The following is a 21388-nucleotide window of genomic DNA, read 5'->3' as shown; positions in this document are numbered from 1 at the left end:
AAGTGCACGTGCTTTTTCCCTAAACATGTGTGTAATTGGAGTATACCTGACTGACAGATTTAATTGACTTGAAAGCCCCTTGTAAAGTGATATACCATATACCCAGGGACTGATTGTGCCGCCCAAAGAAGTAGCATTTCAAACCTGTCTCAAGCCTGCTACTGCGGTGCCTGTGCTGGAGTGTACTGCCACTTCGACTTGCCATTTAAAACTACTTGCCAAGCCTTAAACTCCAATTTTATTACATATAATTAACCAAAAGGTAGGCCCTAGGTAGTCCTAGGGGCATCATGCTATGTAAGTAAAAGGTAAGACATGTACTGTGGTAGTTTGCATGTCCTGGTAGTACCAAACAGTCTATTACATTTTTCACTACTGTGAGGTCTGGCCCTCTCATAGGTTAGCATTGGGTATTCCCTTATACTTTTTGGGGGGTAATTCCATATCAGAGAGGAGAAGCTTTATGTATTTATTGATAAATCCTATTTACTGGTGAGGTTGGATTTAACTTTACTATTTTCTAAATTCCATTTTTAGAGAGTGAGCATTTCTCTGCACTTACTGCTCTATTTGCCTGAAAACCTGTCTCCAATTGACGTCTGGATTGGGCTGCGAGACAGCTACATTTGTGCATTCCCTCTAGACAGCCACAACACAGGTCACTCAACTGCAACTGCATTCTGATTGGCATGGGGGAGAGCTCCATTTCCCCCACCGCAAATAGGTTCAAGAACTATAATTTATGTCAGTAGGTACAATATAGCTACATCTTATAATCATGTGTGTTTAAATAATTTGTTGTTAGATCGTTTAAATATTTTAAAGGATCTGTCTTTAATAGACATTTTACAAAAACAAATGGTACATTTGGTAATTCTGTAAAAGAAAAACCCAACTGCCGTGACATTGCCAACCACAATGCCGTTACTCGGATTCGAACCGAGGTTGCTGCAGCCACAACGCAGAGTACTAACCACAATACGATCGCGGCGAGCTACTTGTGCTCAATAACATACAGTGACATGGAGAATTTATAATTCTGAACACTCAGGGAACTCCTGTAATAGGCTGAATGTGTTAATTGCTTCCTCATTCCTTATACAAAAGCTTTGTCTCCTCAGTGGTTGATAGGCTGAAACCGTTTCCTGGCCGCCTGCTTGTGAACTGCCAGGAGTCAAAGATCACACATACACTTGTGGGCCTGTGATGGGACACCAATGCAGAGAAACACACCTGGCGCAGATCTTCTATTCTGTCTATTAGACCTGCATCTCCCCTGTACCTCCTCAAGCCATCTGTATGTGAAGCAAGAAAAAGTTAAGGAGCGGTCCATCTACACTTTTATAGGGAGGATGCTGCCGTGAGCTCCTCCCAGCTAATCACACAAACAGCAGTAAAGCAAGATAACTACACAGTTAGGGGGGACTGCATGGTTAGGTTTTTGAGGAATTATTGAAACTGACCTCAGTGACCATGATCAGAGCTGTGGCTAATGACTGCGTGCCCAATTATGATGAAGCAAGCACCATGGCTCGTAGGGGCCCCACAACATGCTTTTCTTAGCTCATTGAATTAAAGTATAAACCTCTGCCATGTATGAGTGGTAAAGGCTTGTTAATTTGGTTGCTTTTCCAATTCACGTCTGACAACAAGATGAAGGAACATTGGGGCATCAGAAGCTTGGGAAAGTAGCCACCAACCTCAGAGAAAAAGAGAAAGAGGGAAAAGGCAGTATGTGGTGTGGAGAAAACAGCAGCAGGTACAAGGAACTCAAATGAGATTAATGGCGCCTAAATAGAGCACATAAAGGAACAGTTACAAATCTAAGAAAAGGGAAAGAAAGACTAGGAAAAAAACACGGAGAGAGCCTGTAGATAAAATTCTCTTCCTGGGACAGCAGGCTAAGAGAAATTACACAGGGAGCAGTTAAGCTTGTAACACGGGGAGAATAGAAAAGAAAATGCAGTTTTATGAAGTGTGTTTGCCTAATCCAGCAAGCACTTTTGTTTTATTTTTCTATTTGCTTCTTTTATTGGTAAAGTAAGTTTCAAGTGCATGAATGGTATGACGGAGAGAGCCAGGGTATAATAATTTGAAGTGTTTGCACCAGCGCTAATGTAGGACGAGAGTTATAGCAAAGATATGAAAGGGGTAGCGATAATAAATATGTGAAAGGGCAATAGTGACACCAAAATAAGCCACCTATTTATAAAACTGACATGGAAGAAATTCTAAAGGTTAACTTCTGAAATTGTAGCCGATGTTAAAAAGTTTCTCGTTGTTGGCAGGATTTGAACCTGTGCGGGGAGACCCCAATGGATTTCTAGTCCATCGCCTTAACCACTCGGCCACAACAACTGACTGTCAGTTTTGTGCAAATAATCTGTATGAAAGTTTTCAAGGTGTCCCACAGCAAATTCCTGGTATTCTGCAACGCACTTTTTTAAAAGAATGGTTTTTTCAGCAGGCACATTCTCTCCTAAAAACAAACATTGCATGAGTATATCTCTAGTTTGGAAAAGGAAAGGCTTTCATGCATACTCTCATGTGGCACTCAAGTTTTTGGGACCCTATTGCACTCTGTTTTCGTGCTGCTTTTAGTCTATGGCCCATATTACAGAAGTCTACCATCTTTGAGTATTTGAGGCTCCTTTGTAAGTGCTTTATCTTTTTTACTTGAAGAGCTATATAATAAAGGGGTCAGGGAAAGATTGCATTTATGGAAGATAAAAGAAGGCACACTTGTCTCACCAAATGCCGTAGAGAAACCTGATGTTTTACTCATGTTATCCTTAGTTCGTTTTTGTTAGACCATGCATTCTTTTTTTTTTTTTTTTTTTTTTGTTCAAAAACCTTTATTTGAGCAAGCATAGAAAAATACAAGAATGGGCCTACAACCTCACGGGCTGGCCGCTAATAATAAGGCACCAGGCACGAATCAGAAGTGTACACCCGTGGTTAGGCACAAATCTAGCACCAAGCATTACTCGCAACATGTCACAGAGCCTATTGAATTTTTATTTTATACGAAAAGAAAAACAAACACTAGAAAGGCGAATGCACGGTAATCAAGGTCAGCCCAAAGAACGGAGGGGATGGTCAACAATCAGGAGAACCTACCAAGAGCCCTGAGGCTCCAACAAAATCGGGGAGGGGGGGGGGAGCAGCAGGGGGGAATCGGAAATTCAAAAAACAGTGTGAAAGGGTTCCGGGAACGCTCGCCTAGGGAGATAGGACAACATCAGTAGTGCCTAGAAGGGGAGGTGTACAGATATCCCCACGATATTCATTCCACTGGCCCCAAATCTTCGTCCACGCCCCGGGTCTGCCCCTGGCCACATACACAGTTTTCTCACGAAACATGGACCAATCCATGCTGTCCTCCCATTTCGAGACCTCAGGGGGCCTGGATGCGCCCCAGAGTTGCGCAATATCCCGTTTCGCAATCATGTAACCCAAGGTCGCCCATCTGGTCTGGGCCACAGAGTAGTCAGTGGGCTCCCACACATTCAATAGACATCGTCGAGGCTCCGGCCGCAGGGCAACACCAGTCACAGCAGTCATCACATCAAGCACAGCAGTCCAGTAAGCCACCACCACCGGGCACTCCCAAAGAACGTGTAAAAAAGTAGCACTCGACCCACAACCACGCTTACATAACCCATCCAAGGAAAAGCCCATCGTTACCAGACGCGGACCAGTGACATACACTCGATGAAGGATTTTAAGTTGAACCAAACGGAGACGGGCAGGAATGGCCACCTCCTTGGGAGAAGAGAGTGCCGATTGCCAATCCTCGTAGTCCAGTTCCAACCCATCGCCGACCCAGGCCTCCCGAAGTCGGACCAATAAGTCAGCCCGAGTATTGATCAGCTTCTTATAGATCAGGGAAATAGTGCTATCTGGCAGGTGCCCATCAAGGACACGATCTTCGAGGGGGGAAGACTCGGGCAGGGCCTCATCAGGAGTCAAGACTGAGGTGAGGGCGTGCCGGACCTGCAGATAACGAAAAAATTCCCTACCATTCAAACCATATTCCTCCTGGAGGGCCTGGAACGACTTCACACTACCTTTCGAACATACATCACCCACCTTACATATACCAATCATATCCCAGCGGTCGAAGCCCTTAGTAGACCAGAGACACCCCAAACGTTCCGAGGCATAAAGCGGCGTCGCCAGCGTCATTCGCTCCTCCCATCCCAAACTCACATTCGCGGCTCGCCACACAGTTACTGCAATCCTGGACGGGCCCACAAGATGGCGCCCGGCCGATCGAGAATAAAGCGCTCTATTAAAGTCCCCACCCGGCAGCTGAAATCTATCCATCTCGAATGCAGGATTTCGACCCGGTGAAAACATCACGTGATTAATAGCAGACAGCTGGGAAGCCCAATAATATCGCTTGATATCGGGGAGCGCCATGCCCCCGTCGTACCAAGGGATGGTGAGTTTCGCGAGGGCAATACGTGGACGCCCGTCCCAAATCAATTGCCTTTGAAGAGTCTCGATCTCTCGGAAATAGGTCTTGGGGATAGCGTCATAGGAGTTCTGGAGCGCGTAGAGGAACCGCGGCAAGGACATCATTTTAAACAGGGCCGCCCTGCCCAGAGGAGACAAAGGAAGCTTACGCCAACGGGTCACGTCCAGTCGCAATCTAAGCAACGGGGGGAGGAGATTACGCTCAAATCGAAGCGAGGAGTCCAACGTAATAAAAATCCCTAAATATTTGAAGCCAGACTGGACCACCTGGATAGGAAGTCTGCTCGGCAGTGGGGGTAAAACACCCGAGAGAACATACACGCAGGACTTGGCCCAGTTAAGAACGAGGCCTGAATTGGCACCAAATGAAGTGAGAACGTCAAACAAAACTGTCAGAGATTTGCGCGGGGAGGTGAGATATAAAAGAATGTCGTCCGCGTAAAGCGAAACGCGGTCCTCAAAGTCCGGAGACCAGCGAATCCCCCTGAGCGAAGGCTCCCATCGAAGCCAAGCAGCCAACGGTTCCAAGGCGAGTGCAAATAGCAACGGAGACAAGGGGCATCCCTGACGGGTACCCCTACCAAGGGTGAAAGGGGCCGAAACTCTACCATTTACCACTACTTGTGCCAGAGGTTCCGCATATAATAACTTGATCCAACCAATAAACTCAGGCCCGAAACCAAATTTCTCAAGAGCCGCCCAAAGATAAGGCCACTCCACAGTGTCAAAACCATTGAGGCATCCAACGATGCCAAAATGGCCGGCTCCGTCAGAAGCCCCGCCCTCGCAATCGCGCCGTGGAGACGACGTAGGTTCAGAGCCGTGTTGCGATGCGGGATAAATCCAGATTGATCTGGATGGACCAAGTCACTAATGACCGTCAGGAGGCGGGACGCCAGGAGTTTCGCCAATACCTTGGGTTCAACATTTAGAAGAGATATGGGCCTATAGGATGAACAAAGGTCCCGCGGTTTACCATCCTTGGGGATGACGACTATCGTGGCCAGTCGCTGATCATAGGGGAAAATACCCCGTTCCCGGGACTCCAGAAACATGGCGCGAAGATATGGCGCCACTCTGTCGGGACGCAACTTGTACAGTTCAATTGGCAACCCGTTCGGGCCCAACGCTTTGCCCGTACGGAGTGAACGGATGGCAGTAGCTATCTCATCAACAGTAAAGGGGGAATCCAACGCTACACGATCCAAATCAGAGACACTGGGCAGAGCTATATCACGCAATAGAAGGCGAGAGTCAGCCTCATCTCTCACAGACACAGGGGTATACACCACACGGAAGTACTCAGCAAAACGATCAACTATTCCAATCGGGTCCGTCACACTCTCACCACTCAAAGACTGAATCACGGGTACCACACGATTAGCTCTCTCCTTCTTATCCAGCCATGCCAGCAATTTACCCGCCTTGTCACCCACATCATACAAACGACCCTGTTGCTCCCGAAACATCACTTTAGCAGCATCCGTGACCATGGATTTATAGGCAAATTGTTTCAGACCCAGGGCGTGGAGTTTCGCAGACGTAACACCAGATTCCAAAGCATCCTCCAATGCAGAAATCTCTCCCTCAAGGTCCACCACCTCCCTATTCCTCGCTCTCTTAGCTTCAACAATAAGGGAGAGGGCCTGCCCACGAATCACCGTCTTAAAGGCCTCCCATAGGGACACAGCTGAGGAAACCGACCCCTCGTTATCCAGAAAATACGCGTCCAAAGACTTAAGCAAAAGGCTACGGGTCTCGGGGGAGGTAAGGTACCACGTATTGATGGGAGCTACCCGGCCCACTGCCTCCACTCCAACCTCAAAACGAAGCCAGAGCAGAGAGTGGTCAGAAATACCCCTGGGTAGGTGTACAATCTCACGCACGCTGGTGACTGAGCTGCAGGCATCAGGAAATAATCCAGTCGAGACAGACTCCCATGGGCCCCTGAATGAAAAGTGTATTGAAGCTGAGTAGGATGCAAAAGCCTCCAGCAATCCACCAAGCCAAAGGTATCCAAAAATCCACCCAACCACTGTTGGGCCGCAGGAGTATCCCTAGGGGGGTGGCGATCGTGGAGACCGGAGAACACCGAATTAAAATCACCAGCCAGAAAGAGTGTACTATCAGGGAGGTCCAACAAGACACGGCCCAAATCAGAAAAGGTAGAAGTCTGCAAGCCGGGGGGCACATAAACAGTAAATAAGGAGAGGGCACGACCCTCATAGCGACCCACAAGGACAGCATATCGCCCCCGATCATCCTGAATGACATCATCAATAGCTAGGGGGAGGGAAGCCCGAACAAGGATACCCACCCCCCTAGAACCCGAGGTAAACCCCGAATGTGCTACGAGGCGATAGCCCCACCTATTCATTGCATGACAAACATTGCCTACCAAATGAGTCTCCTGTAGGAAAACAATATCAGGAGATAAACGTCGTACACATTTCAGCACCACACTTCGTTTGATACGATCTCCCAGACCGTTAACGTTCCACGAAACAAATCTCAACCCGCTACCCCCCATCCCACCCAACAAAGCCAAAACCCCCCACCAATGAGCATGACACCGGAATCATCTTCAAATACAGGATAAAGTCGCCTTGAAAACAGAACACACGAACAACAAACTTCCCAACCACCCACCCCCCAAATAACAAGCAAACACCCCCCACCCTGCACCCCTGCAATAAGCTAAAAAGCCACCCCAACCTGCAGTGTGCCTGTCGCCCAAAAACCCCTATTCTACACAAAGACCCCGGAGGAGGAAAGGCTCCGACCCACCCGCCACCCCGAACAAGAGCAGTGACGAGAAAAGAACATACATCAAATCACATAAGCGGTAGAGGAACAAAGGCACACACTCCTGGAAGAGTCATTCATAACAAGGCACCAGGCATAGACGAAATGTTCAGCTCTCTACACCACCTTCAGCACCGCCCGGGTGGGCATCGGACTCAGTCTCAGGAGATCGGCTAGGCAAGGAGTCTAGCCAGTCATTCACAGCATCCGGCCGATCAAAGAAGAAAGTTCGGTCATTATACTCAATCCGCAGCCTGGTCGGAAAAAGCATAGCGTAGCGCATCCCCATGTCCCTAAGACGCTTCTTGGCACCACGAAATCCCATCCGCTGCTTCTGAACCTGTTGGGAAAAGTCCGGATAAAAGTTCACTGTGGCATTCTCAAAGGCCACCGGGCCCTTCACCCGCGACGCCTGCAGGATAGCGTCCCGATCTCTATAGTGGAAAAGCTTGGCAACAATAGGTCTCGGCGGGGCGCCTGGCTTACCCTGGCCCCCCGGAACACGATGTGCACGCTCCACTGTGAAGAATTTACTAAGGCCAGACGGAGAAAGGTGGTTCTGAATCAGGTCTTCAACCAGGAGATCAACCGAGTGGGGTTCTGGATTCTCCGGTACACCAACCACGCGAACATTACAGCGACGTGCCCTGTTCTCAAAATCATCCAAGCGCCGGGTCATGAAATCGTTCACCCTACGGAGATTGCTAATCTCCGTCTGCATCTCAGAGACGTCCGCCGTGAGGCTGGATGATTTGATATCCAACGACTTCACCTTTTCGTTCGTTTTGGAGAGATCGGCTCGAATTAGAGTCACATCGATTGCCACGGTGTCAATTTTGTGGGTCAAGGTTTCGTATTGTTGGCCTATTGACTCCCTCATGCCAGAAATGGCGCCCATGATGTCCTGCAAGGAAGGCTCCGTCGACACATCCACGACGTGGTCAGATGTACCGGGACCAGGCAGGGCAGCTCCGGGGGACCCCTTAGAATGGGTATAACGGTCCATAACGTAGGATTGGACCGGACCCCCGCGCAGAGGTGTCTTCGTCTTGTCTCCCGGTCCCCTCTGCCCGCCATTTTGGAGATGCGTCACAAGGAGATTCACCAGGGTCAACGGACCGGGCACCAGAAATGGAGGCCTCGGGACCAAAGGACCGTGACAAAGGTATCACCAGGATAGGGGCAGCCAAATAGGAGAACCGTCCAGCCAAAGGCCCGACAGCCGATGCGTGTCCTGGAACCAGCTCTGGCCCGACTCTCTCGCCGATGTCCCAGTCAGAGGCAGAATCGAAACCGAAACTTAAGAAGGGGACCCACAAGTCCAATCCCCCTGCCGTTGTTGTTCAACTCCAAGACGGCCACCGAACCTCACCCAGTCCCGGGCGCACCTCAAGGGCGGAGCCCAAAAGTTCAATTCACCATAACTCCGGCACCCGGTGTCAAAATAAAGTCCTGAAAGGTCCAGGTAGATCAGCCCAACGTCCTCTATACCAATCCTAGCGAAAAATCAGGATTCATGCAGGATATTATGCCGGGAGCGGCGGGGGTCCGGGGAGCGCTGTGCTCACGCAGCCTTCTCGGATGCCCGCCAAGCTCCTCCCCCAGACCTTGCATTCTTAAGGTGGTCTCAACCCTGCCTTATTGCTTTTCACCTCGGCATGTTGCTGTATCTTTTTGTTGGCCTTAGGACTCTGATCACTTTATCGCTACTAATCAGTGCTGAAGTGCACGTGCTTCTTCCCTAAACATGTGTGTAATTGGAGTATACCTGACTGACAGATTTAATTGACTTGAAAGCCCCTTGTAAAGTGGTATACCATATACCCAGGGACTGATTGTGCCGCCCAAAGAAGTAGCATTTCAAACCTGTCTCAAGCCTGCTACTGCAGTGCCTGTGCTGCAGTGTACTGCCACTTCGACTTGCCATTTAAAACTACTTGCCAAGCCTTAAACTCCAATTTTATTACATATAATTAACCAAAAGGTAGGCCCTAGGTAGTCCTAGGGGCATCATGCTATGTAAGTAAAAGGTAAGACATGTACTGTGGTAGTTTGCATGTCCTGGTAGTACCAAACAGTCTATTACATTTTTCACTACTGTGAGGTCTGGCCCTCTCATAGGTTAGCATTGGGTATTCCCTTATACTTTTTGGGGGGTAATTTCATATCAGAGAGGAGAAGCTTTATTTATTTATTGATAAATCCTATTTACTGGTGAGGTTGGATTTAACTTTACTATTTTCTAAATTCCATTTTTAGAGAGTGAGCATTTCTCTGCACTTACTGCTCTATTTGCCTGAAAACCTGTCTCCAATTGACGTCTGGATTGGGCTGCGAGACAGCTACATTTGTGCATTCCCTCTAGACAGCCACAACACAGGTCACTCAACTGCAACTGCATTCATCTGCATTCTGATTGGCATGGGGGAAAGCTCCATTCCCCCCACCGCAAATAGGTTCAAGAACGATAATTTATGTCAGTAGGTACAATATAGCTACATCTTATAATCATGTGTGTTTAAATAATTTGTCGTTAGATCGTTTAAATGTTTTAAAGGATCTGTTTTTAATAGACATTTTACAAAAACAACTGGTACATTTGGTAATCCTGTAAAAGAAAAACCCAACTGCCGTGCCATTGCCTACCACAATGCCGTGACTCGGATTCGAACCGAGGTTGCTGCGGCCACAACGCAGAGTACTAACCACTATACGATCACGGCGAGCTACTTGGGCTCGATAACATACAGTGACATGGAGAATTTATAATTCTGAACAATCAGGGAACTCCTGTGATAGGTTGAATGTGTTCATTGCTTCCTCATTCCTTATACAAAGGCTTTGTCTCCTCAGTGGTTGATAGGCTGAAACTGTTTCCTGGCCGCCTGCTTGTGAACTGCCAGGAGTCAAAGATCACACATACACTTGTGGGCCTGTGATGGGACACCAATGCAGAGAAACACACCTGGCGCAGATCTTCTATTCTGTCTAGTAGACCTGCATCTCCCCTGTACCTCCTCAAGCCATCTGTATGTGAAGCAAGAAAGAGTTAAGGAGCGGTCCATCTACACTTTTATAGGGAGGATGCTGCCGTGAGCTCCTCCCAGCTAATCACACAAACAGCAGTAAAGCAAGATAACTACACAGTTAGGGGGACTGCATGGTTAGGTTTTTGAGGAATTATTGAAACTGACCTCAGTGACCCATGATCAGAGCTGTGGCTAATGACTGCGTGCCCAATTATGATGAAGCAAGCACCATGGCTCGTAGAGGCCCCACAACACGCTTTTCTTAGCTCATTGAATTAAAGTATAAACCTCTGCCATGTATGAGTGGTAAAGGCTTGTTAATTTGGTTGCTTTTCCAATTCACGTCTGACAACAAGATGAAGGAACATTGGGGCATCAGAAGCTTTGGAAAGTAGCCACCAACCTCAGAGAAAGAGAGAAAGAGGGAAAAGGCAGTATGAGGTGTGGAGAAAACAGCAGCAGGTACAAGGAGCTCAAATGAGATTAATGGCGCCTAAATAGAGCACGTAAAGGAACAGTTACAAATCTAAGAAAAGGGAAAGAAAGACTAGGAAAAAAACACAGAAAGAGCCTGTAAATAAAATTCTCTTCCTGGGACAGCATGCTAAGAGAAATTACACAGGGAGCAGTTAAGCTTGTAACACGGGGAGAATAGAAAAGAAAATGCAGTTTTATGAAGTGTGTTTGCCTAATCCAGCAAGCACTTTTGTTTTATTTTTCTATTTGCTTCTTTTATTGGTAAAGTAAGTTTCAAGTGCATGAATGGTATGACTGAGAGAGCCAGGGTATAATAATTTGAAGTGTTTGCACCAGCGCTAATGTAGGACGAGAGTTATAGCAAAGATATGAAAGGGGTAGCGATAATAAATATGTGAAAGGGCAATAGTGACACCAAAATAAGCCACCTATTTATAAAACTGACATGGAAGAAATTCTAAAGGTTAACTTCTGAAATTGTAGCCGATGTTAAAAAGTTTCTCGGTGTTGGCAGGATTCGAACCTGCACAGGGGGACCTCAATGGATTGCTAGTTCATCGGCTTAACCACTCGGCCACAACAACTGACTGTAAGTTTTGTGCAAATAATCTGTATGAAAGTTTTCAAGGTGTCCCACAGCAAATTCCTGATATTCTGCAATGCACTTTTTAAAAATAATGTTTTTTTCAGCAGGCACATTCTCTCCTAAAAACAAAAATAAGGCTACATCTTATAATCATGTGTGTTTAAATAATTTGTCGTTAGATCGTTTAAATATTTTAAAGGATCTGTTTTTAATAGACATTTTACAAAAACAACTGGTACATTTGGTAATTCTGTAAAAGAAAAACCCAACTGCTGTGACATTGCCAACCACAATGCCGTGACTCGGATTCGAACCGAGGTTGCTGCAGCCACAACGCAGAGTACTAACCACTATACGATCACGGCGAGCTACTTGGGCTCAATAACATACAGTGACATGGAGAATTTATCATTCGAAACACTCAGGGAGCTCCTGTGATAGGCTGAATGTGTTCATTGCTTCCTCATTCCTTATACAAAGGCTTTGTCTCCTCAGTGGTTGATAGGCTGAAACCGTTTCCTGGCCGCCTGCTTGTGAACTGCCAGAAGTCAAAGATCACACATACACTTGTGGGCCTGTGATGGGACACCAATGCAGAGAAACACACCTGGCGCAGATCTTCTATTCTGTCTATTAGACCTGCATCTCCCCTGTACCTCCTCAAGCCATCTGTATGTGAAGCAAGAAAAAGTTAAGGAGCGGTCCATCTACACTTTTATAGGGAGGATGCTGCCGTGAGCTCCTCCCAGCTAATCACACAAACAGCAGTAAAGCAAGATAACTACACAGTTAGGGGGGACTGCATGGTTAGGTTTTTGAGGAATTATTGAAACTGACCTCAGTGACCCATGATCAGAGCTGTGGCTAATGAATGCGTGCCCAATTATGATGAAGCAAGCACCATGGCTCGTAGGGGCCCCACAACATGCTTTTCTTAGCTCATTGAATTAAAGTATAAACCTCTGCCATGTATGAGTGGTAAAGGCTTGTTAATTTGGTTGCTTTTCCAATTCACGTCTGACAACAAGATGAAGGAACATTGGGGCATCAGAAGCTTTGGAAAGTAGCCACCAACATCAGAGAAAAAGAGAAAGAGGGAAAAGGCAGTATGAGGTGTGGAGAAAACAGCAGCAGGTACAAGGAACTCAAATGAGATTAATGGCGCCTAAATAGAGCACATAAAGGAACAGTTACAAATCTAAGAAAAGGGAAAGAAAGACTAGGAAAAAAACACGGAAAGAGCCTGTAGATAAAATTCTCTTCCTGGGACAGCAGGCTAAGAGAAATTACACAGGGAGCAGTTAAGCTTGTAACACGGGGAGAATAGAAAAGAAAATGCAGTTTTATGAAGTGTGTTTGCCTAATCCAGCAAGCACTTTTGTTTTATTTTTCTATTTGCTTCTTTTATTGGTAAAGTAAGTTTCAAGTGCATGAATGGTATGACTGAGAGAGCCAGGGTATAATAATTTGAAGTGTTTGCACCAGCGCTAATGTAGGACGAGAGTTATAGCAAAGATATGAAAGGGGTAGCGATAATAAATATGTGAAAGGGCAATAGTGACACCAAAATAAGCCACCTATTTATAAAACTGACATGGAAGAAATTCTAAAGGTTAACTTCTGAAATTGTAGCCGATGTAAAAAAGTTTCTCGTTGTTGGCAGGATTCGAACCTGCGTGGGGAGACCCCAAGGGATTTTTAGTCCATCGCCTTAACCACTCGGCCACAACAACTGACTGTAAGTTTTGTGCAAATATTCTGTATGAAAGTTTTCAAGGTGTCCCACAGCAAATTCCTGGTATTCTGCAATGCACTTTTTTAAAATAATGTTTTTTTCAGCAGGCACATTCTCTCCTAAAAACAAAAATTGCATGAGTATATCTCTAGTTTGGAAAAGGAAAGGCTTTCATGCATACTCTCATGTGGCACTCAGGTTTTTGGGACCCTATTGCACTCTGTTTTCGTGCTGCTTTTAGTCTATGGCCCATATTACAGAAGTCTACCATCTTTGAGTATTTGAGGCTCCTTTGTAAGTGCTTTATCTTTTTTACTTGAAGAGCTATATAATAAAGGGGTCAGGGAAAGATTGCATTTATGGAAGATAAAAGAAGGTACACTTGTCTCACCAAATGCCGTAGAGAAACCTGATGTTTTACTCATGTTATCCTTAGTTCGTTTTTGTTAGACCTTGCATTCTTAAGCTGGCCTCAACCCTACCTTATTGCTTTTCACCTACGCATTTTGCTGTATCTTTTTGTTGGCCTTAGGACTCTGATCACTTTATCGCTACTAATCAGTGCTGAAGTGCACGTGCTTCTTCCCTAAACATGTGTGTAATTGGAGTATACCTGACTGACAGATTTCATTGACTTGAAAGCCCCTTGTAAAGTGGTATACCATATACCAAGGGACTGATTGTGCCGCCCAAAAAAGTATCATTTCAAACCTGTCTCAAGCCTGCTACTGCAGTGCCTGTGCTGCAGTGTACTGCCACTTCGACTTGCCATTTAAAACTACTTGCCAAGCCTTAAACTCCAATTTTATTACATATAATTAACCAAAAGGTAGGCCCTAGGTAGTCCTAGGGGCATCATGCTATGTAAGTAAAAGGTAAGACATGTACTGTGGTAGTTTGCATGTCCTGGTAGTACCAAACAGTCTATTACATTTTTCACTACTGTGAGGTCTGGCCCTCTCATAGGTTAGCATTGGGTATTCCCTTATACTTTTTGGGGGGTAATTCCATATCAGAGAGGAGAAGCTTTATGTATTTATTGATAAATCCTATTTACTGGTGAGGTTGGATTTAACTTTACTATTTTCTAAATTCCATTTTTAGAGAGTGAGCATTTCTCTGCACTTACTGCTCTATTTGCCTGAAAACCTGTCTCCAATTGACGTCTGGATTGGGCTGCGAGACAGCTACATTTGTGCATTCCCTCTAGACAGCCACAACACAGGTCACTCAACTGCAACTGCATTCTGATTGGCATGGGGGAGAGCTCCATTTCCCCCACCGCAAATAGGTTCAAGAACTATAATTTATGTCAGTAGGTACAATATAGCTACATCTTATAATCATGTGTGTTTAAATAATTTGTTGTTAGATCGTTTAAATATTTTAAAGGATCTGTCTTTAATAGACATTTTACAAAAACAACTGGTACATTTGGTAATTCTGTAAAAGAAAAACCCAACTGCCGTGACATTGCCAACCACAATGCCGTTACTCGGATTCGAACCGAGGTTGCTGCAGCCACAACGCAGAGTACTAACCACAATACGATCGCGGCGAGCTACTTGTGCTCAATAACATACAGTGACATGGAGAATTTATAATTCTGAACACTCAGGGAACTCCTGTAATAGGCTGAATGTGTTCATTGCTTCCTCATTCCTTATACAAAAGCTTTGTCTCCTCAGTGGTTGATAGGCTGAAACCGTTTCCTGGCCGCCTGCTTGTGAACTGCCAGGAGTCAAAGATCACACATACACTTGTGGGCCTGTGATGGGACACCAATGCAGAGAAACACACCTGGCGCAGATCTTCTATTCTGTCTATTAGACCTGCATCTCCCCTGTACCTCCTCAAGCCATCTGTATGTGAAGCAAGAAAAAGTTAAGGAGCGGTCCATCTACACTTTTATAGGGAGGATGCTGCCGTGAGCTCCTCCCAGCTAATCACACAAACAGCAGTAAAGCAAGATAACTACACAGTTAGGGGGGACTGCATGGTTAGGTTTTTGAGGAATTATTGAAACTGACCTCAGTGACCATGATCAGAGCTGTGGCTAATGACTGCGTGCCCAATTATGATGAAGCAAGCACCATGGCTCGTAGGGGCCCCACAACATGCTTTTCTTAGCTCATTGAATTAAAGTATAAACCTCTGCCATGTATGAGTGGTAAAGGCTTGTTAATTTGGTTGCTTTTCCAATTCACGTCTGACAACAAGATGAAGGAACATTGGGGCATCAGAAGCTTGGGAAAGTAGCCACCAACCTCAGAGAAAAAGAGAAAGAGGGAAAAGGCAGTATGTGGTGTGGAGAAAACAGCAGCAGGTACAAGGAACTCAAATGAGATTAATGGCGCCTAAATAGAGCACATAAAGGAACAGTTACAAATCTAAGAAAAGGGAAAGAAAGACTAGGAAAAAAACACGGAGAGAGCCTGTAGATAAAATTCTCTTCCTGGGACAGCAGGCTAAGAGAAATTACACAGGGAGCAGTTAAGCTTGTAACACGGGGAGAATAGAAAAGAAAATGCAGTTTTATGAAGTGTGTTTGCCTAATCCAGCAAGCACTTTTGTTTTATTTTTCTATTTGCTTCTTTTATTGGTAAAGTAAGTTTCAAGTGCATGAATGGTATGACGGAGAGAGCCAGGGTATAATAATTTGAAGTGTTTGCACCAGCGCTAATGTAGGACGAGAGTTATAGCAAAGATATGAAAGGGGTAGCGATAATAAATATGTGAAAGGGCAATAGTGACACCAAAATAAGCCACCTATTTATAAAACTGACATGGAAGAAATTCTAAAGGTTAACTTCTGAAATTGTAGCCGATGTTAAAAAGTTTCTCGTTGTTGGCAGGATTTGAACCTGTGCGGGGAGACCCCAATGGATTTCTAGTCCATCGCCTTAACCACTCGGCCACAACAACTGACTGTCAGTTTTGTGCAAATAATCTGTATGAAAGTTTTCAAGGTGTCCCACAGCAAATTCCTGGTATTCTGCAACGCACTTTTTTAAAAGAATGGTTTTTTCAGCAGGCACATTCTCTCCTAAAAACAAACATTGCATGAGTATATCTCTAGTTTGGAAAAGGAAAGGCTTTCATGCATACTCTCATGTGGCACTCAAGTTTTTGGGACCCTATTGCACTCTGTTTTCGTGCTGCTTTTAGTCTATGGCCCATATTACAGAAGTCTACCATCTTTGAGTATTTGAGGCTCCTTTGTAAGTGCTTTATCTTTTTTACTTGAAGAGCTATATAATAAAGGGGTCAGGGAAAGATTGCATTTATGGAAGATAAAAGAAGGCACACTTGTCTCACCAAATGCCGTAGAGAAACCTGATGTTTTACTCATGTTATCCTTAGTTCGTTTTTGTTAGACCATGCATTCTTTTTTTTTTTTTTTTTTTTTTTTGTTCAAAAACCTTTATTTGAGCAAGCATAGAAAAATACAAGAATGGGCCTACAACCTCACGGGCTGGCCGCTAATAATAAGGCACCAGGCACGAATCAGAAGTGTACACCCGTGGTTAGGCACAAATCTAGCACCAAGCATTACTCGCAACATGTCACAGAGCCTATTGAATTTTTATTTTATACGAAAAGAAAAACAAACACTAGAAAGGCGAATGCACGGTAATCAAGGTCAGCCCAAAGAACGGAGGGGATGGTCAACAATCAGGAGAACCTACCAAGAGCCCTGAGGCTCCAACAAAATCGGGGAGGGGGGGGGGAGCAGCAGGGGGGAATCGGAAATTCAAAAAACAGTGTGAAAGGGTTCCGGGAACGCTCGCCTAGGGAGATAGGACAACATCAGTAGTGCCTAGAAGGGGAGGTGTACAGATATCCCCACGATATTCATTCCACTGGCCCCAAATCTTCGTCCACGCCCCGGGTCTGCCCCTGGCCACATACACAGTTTTCTCACGAAACATGGACCAATCCATGCTGTCCTCCCATTTCGAGACCTCAGGGGGCCTGGATGCGCCCCAGAGTTGCGCAATATCCCGTTTCGCAATCATGTAACCCAAGGTCGCCCATCTGGTCTGGGCCACAGAGTAGTCAGTGGGCTCCCACACATTCAATAGACATCGTCGAGGCTCCGGCCGCAGGGCAACACCAGTCACAGCAGTCATCACATCAAGCACAGCAGTCCAGTAAGCCACCACCACCGGGCACTCCCAAAGAACGTGTAAAAAAGTAGCACTCGACCCACAACCACGCTTACATAACCCATCCAAGGAAAAGCCCATCGTTACCAGACGCGGACCAGTGACATACACTCGATGAAGGATTTTAAGTTGAACCAAACGGAGACGGGCAGGAATGGCCACCTCCTTGGGAGAAGAGAGTGCCGATTGCCAATCCTCGTAGTCCAGTTCCAACCCATCGCCGACCCAGGCCTCCCGAAGTCGGACCAATAAGTCAGCCCGAGTATTGATCAGCTTCTTATAGATCAGGGAAATAGTGCTATCTGGCAGGTGCCCATCAAGGACACGATCTTCGAGGGGGGAAGACTCGGGCAGGGCCTCATCAGGAGTCAAGACTGAGGTGAGGGCGTGCCGGACCTGCAGATAACGAAAAAATTCCCTACCATTCAAACCATATTCCTCCTGGAGGGCCTGGAACGACTTCACACTACCTTTCGAACATACATCACCCACCTTACATATACCAATCATATCCCAGCGGTCGAAGCCCTTAGTAGACCAGAGACACCCCAAACGTTCCGAGGCATAAAGCGGCGTCGCCAGCGTCATTCGCTCCTCCCATCCCAAACTCACATTCGCGGCTCGCCACACAGTTACTGCAATCCTGGACGGGCCCACAAGATGGCGCCCGGCCGATCGAGAATAAAGCGCTCTATTAAAGTCCCCACCCGGCAGCTGAAATCTATCCATCTCGAATGCAGGATTTCGACCCGGTGAAAACATCACGTGATTAATAGCAGACAGCTGGGAAGCCCAATAATATCGCTTGATATCGGGGAGCGCCATGCCCCCGTCGTACCAAGGGATGGTGAGTTTCGCGAGGGCAATACGTGGACGCCCGTCCCAAATCAATTGCCTTTGAAGAGTCTCGATCTCTCGGAAATAGGTCTTGGGGATAGCGTCATAGGAGTTCTGGAGCGCGTAGAGGAACCGCGGCAAGGACATCATTTTAAACAGGGCCGCCCTGCCCAGAGGAGACAAAGGAAGCTTACGCCAACGGGTCACGTCCAGTCGCAATCTAAGCAACGGGGGGAGGAGATTACGCTCAAATCGAAGCGAGGAGTCCAACGTAATAAAAATCCCTAAATATTTGAAGCCAGACTGGACCACCTGGATAGGAAGTCTGCTCGGCAGTGGGGGTAAAACACCCGAGAGAACATACACGCAGGACTTGGCCCAGTTAAGAACGAGGCCTGAATTGGCACCAAATGAAGTGAGAACGTCAAACAAAACTGTCAGAGATTTGCGCGGGGAGGTGAGATATAAAAGAATGTCGTCCGCGTAAAGCGAAACGCGGTCCTCAAAGTCCGGAGACCAGCGAATCCCCCTGAGCGAAGGCTCCCATCGAAGCCAAGCAGCCAACGGTTCCAAGGCGAGTGCAAATAGCAACGGAGACAAGGGGCATCCCTGACGGGTACCCCTACCAAGGGTGAAAGGGGCCGAAACTCTACCATTTACCACTACTTGTGCCAGAGGTTCCGCATATAATAACTTGATCCAACCAATAAACTCAGGCCCGAAACCAAATTTCTCAAGAGCCGCCCAAAGATAAGGCCACTCCACAGTGTCAAAACCATTGAGGCATCCAACGATGCCAAAATGGCCGGCTCCGTCAGAAGCCCCGCCCTCGCAATCGCGCCGTGGAGACGACGTAGGTTCAGAGCCGTGTTGCGATGCGGGATAAATCCAGATTGATCTGGATGGACCAAGTCACTAATGACCGTCAGGAGGCGGGACGCCAGGAGTTTCGCCAATACCTTGGGTTCAACATTTAGAAGAGATATGGGCCTATAGGATGAACAAAGGTCCCGCGGTTTACCATCCTTGGGGATGACGACTATCGTGGCCAGTCGCTGATCATAGGGGAGAATACCCCGTTCCCGGGACTCCAGAAACATGGCGCGAAGATATGGCGCCACTCTGTCGGGACGCAACTTGTACAGTTCAATTGGCAACCCGTTCGGGCCCAACGCTTTGCCCGTACGGAGTGAACGGATGGCAGTAGCTATCTCATCAACAGTAAAGGGGGAATCCAACGCTACACGATCCAAATCAGAGACACTGGGCAGAGCTATATCACGCAATAGAAGGCGAGAGTCAGCCTCATCTCTCACAGACACAGGGGTATACACCACACGGAAGTACTCAGCAAAACGATCAACTATTCCAATCGGGTCCGTCACACTCTCACCACTCAAAGACTGAATCACGGGTACCACACGATTAGCTCTCTCCTTCTTATCCAGCCATGCCAGCAATTTACCCGCCTTGTCACCCACATCATACAAACGACCCTGTTGCTCCCGAAACATCACTTTAGCAGCATCCGTGACCATGGATTTATAGGCAAATTGTTTCAGACCCAGGGCGTGGAGTTTCGCAGACGTAACACCAGATTCCAAAGCATCCTCCAATGCAGAAATCTCTCCCTCAAGGTCCACCACCTCCCTATTCCTCGCTCTCTTAGCTTCAACAATAAGGGAGAGGGCCTGCCCACGAATCACCGTCTTAAAGGCCTCCCATAGGGACACAGCTGAGGAAACCGACCCCTCGTTATCCAGAAAATACGCGTCCAAAGACTTAAGCAAAAGGCTACGGGTCTCGGGGGAGGTAAGGTACCACGTATTGATGGGAGCTACCCGGCCCACTGCCTCCACTCCAACCTCAAAACGAAGCCAGAGCAGAGAGTGGTCAGAAATACCCCTGGGTAGGTGTACAATCTCACGCACGCTGGTGACTGAGCTGCAGGCATCAGGAAATAATCCAGTCGAGACAGACTCCCATGGGCCCCTGAATGAAAAGTGTATTGAAGCTGAGTAGGATGCAAAAGCCTCCAGCAATCCACCAAGCCAAAGGTATCCAAAAATCCACCCAACCACTGTTGGGCCGCAGGAGTATCCCTAGGGGGGTGGCGATCGTGGAGACCGGAGAACACCGAATTAAAATCACCAGCCAGAAAGAGTGTACTATCAGGGAGGTCCAACAAGACACGGCCCAAATCAGAAAAGGTAGAAGTCTGCAAGCCGGGGGGCACATAAACAGTAAATAAGGAGAGGGCACGACCCTCATAGCGACCCACAAGGACAGCATATCGCCCCGATCATCCTGAATGACATCATCAATAGCTAGGGGGAGGGAAGCCCGAACAAGGATACCCACCCCCCTAGAACCCGAGGTAAACCCCGAATGTGCTACGAGGCGATAGCCCCACCTATTCATTGCATGACAAACATTGCCTACCAAATGAGTCTCCTGTAGGAAAACAATATCAGGAGATAAACGTCGTACACATTTCAGCACCACACTTCGTTTGATACGATCTCCCAGACCGTTAACGTTCCACGAAACAAATCTCAACCCGCTACCCCCCATCCCACCCAACAAAGCCAAAACCCCCCACCAATGAGCATGACACCGGAATCATCTTCAAATACAGGATAAAGTCGCCTTGAAAACAGAACACACGAACAACAAACTTCCCAACCACCCACCCCCCAAATAACAAGCAAACACCCCCCACCCTGCACCCCTGCAATAAGCTAAAAAGCCACCCCAACCTGCAGTGTGCCTGTCGCCCAAAAACCCCTATTCTACACAAAGACCCCGGAGGAGGAAAGGCTCCGACCCACCCGCCACCCCGAACAAGAGCAGTGACGAGAAAAGAACATACATCAAATCACATAAGCGGTAGAGGAACAAAGGCACACACTCCTGGAAGAGTCATTCAAAACAAGGCACCAGGCATAGACGAAATGTTCAGCTCTCTACACCACCTTCAGCACCGCCCGGGTGGGCATCGGACTCAGTCTCAGGAGATCGGCTAGGCAAGGAGTCTAGCCAGTCATTCACAGCATCCGGCCGATCAAAGAAGAAAGTTCGGTCATTATACTCAATCCGCAGCCTGGTCGGAAAAAGCATAGCGTAGCGCATCCCCATGTCCCTAAGACGCTTCTTGGCACCACGAAATCCCATCCGCTGCTTCTGAACCTGTTGGGAAAAGTCCGGATAAAAGTTCACTGTGGCATTCTCAAAGGCCACCGGGCCCTTCACCCGCGACGCCTGCAGG

General features: G+C 47.0%; 6 non-coding genes across 6 annotated transcripts; all 6 read right to left on the bottom strand.

Annotated features, from left to right (window-relative positions):
• Positions 1 to 2276: 2276 nt before the first annotated feature.
• On the bottom strand, positions 2277 to 2358 carry TRNAS-AGA (transfer RNA serine (anticodon AGA)). Its single transcript has one exon. It is a non-coding gene; the product is annotated as a tRNA-Ser (tRNA).
• A 7580-nt stretch (positions 2359 to 9938) lies between these two features.
• Positions 9939 to 10010, bottom strand: TRNAH-GUG (transfer RNA histidin (anticodon GUG)). Its single transcript has one exon. It is a non-coding gene; the product is annotated as a tRNA-His (tRNA).
• Positions 10011 to 11295: 1285 nt separating this feature from the next.
• On the bottom strand, positions 11296 to 11377 carry TRNAA-AGC (transfer RNA alanine (anticodon AGC)). Its single transcript has one exon. It is a non-coding gene; the product is annotated as a tRNA-Ala (tRNA).
• A 295-nt stretch (positions 11378 to 11672) lies between these two features.
• On the bottom strand, positions 11673 to 11744 carry TRNAH-GUG (transfer RNA histidin (anticodon GUG)). The gene has a single exon. It is a non-coding gene; the product is annotated as a tRNA-His (tRNA).
• Positions 11745 to 13030: 1286 nt separating this feature from the next.
• On the bottom strand, positions 13031 to 13112 carry TRNAF-AAA (transfer RNA phenylalanine (anticodon AAA)). Its single transcript has one exon. It is a non-coding gene; the product is annotated as a tRNA-Phe (tRNA).
• Positions 13113 to 15957: 2845 nt separating this feature from the next.
• TRNAS-AGA (transfer RNA serine (anticodon AGA)) lies at positions 15958 to 16039 on the bottom strand. The gene has a single exon. It is a non-coding gene; the product is annotated as a tRNA-Ser (tRNA).
• Between the last annotated feature and the right edge of the window lie 5349 nt (positions 16040 to 21388).

The sequence above is a fragment of the Lissotriton helveticus genome, chromosome 12, assembly GCF_964261635.1.
Source record: "Lissotriton helveticus chromosome 12, aLisHel1.1, whole genome shotgun sequence".
In the NCBI taxonomy this organism is placed as follows: Eukaryota; Metazoa; Chordata; class Amphibia; order Caudata; family Salamandridae; genus Lissotriton; species Lissotriton helveticus.
The sequence above is the reverse complement of the archived record's forward strand: the minus strand, read 5'-3'. Positions and strand labels throughout refer to the sequence as shown.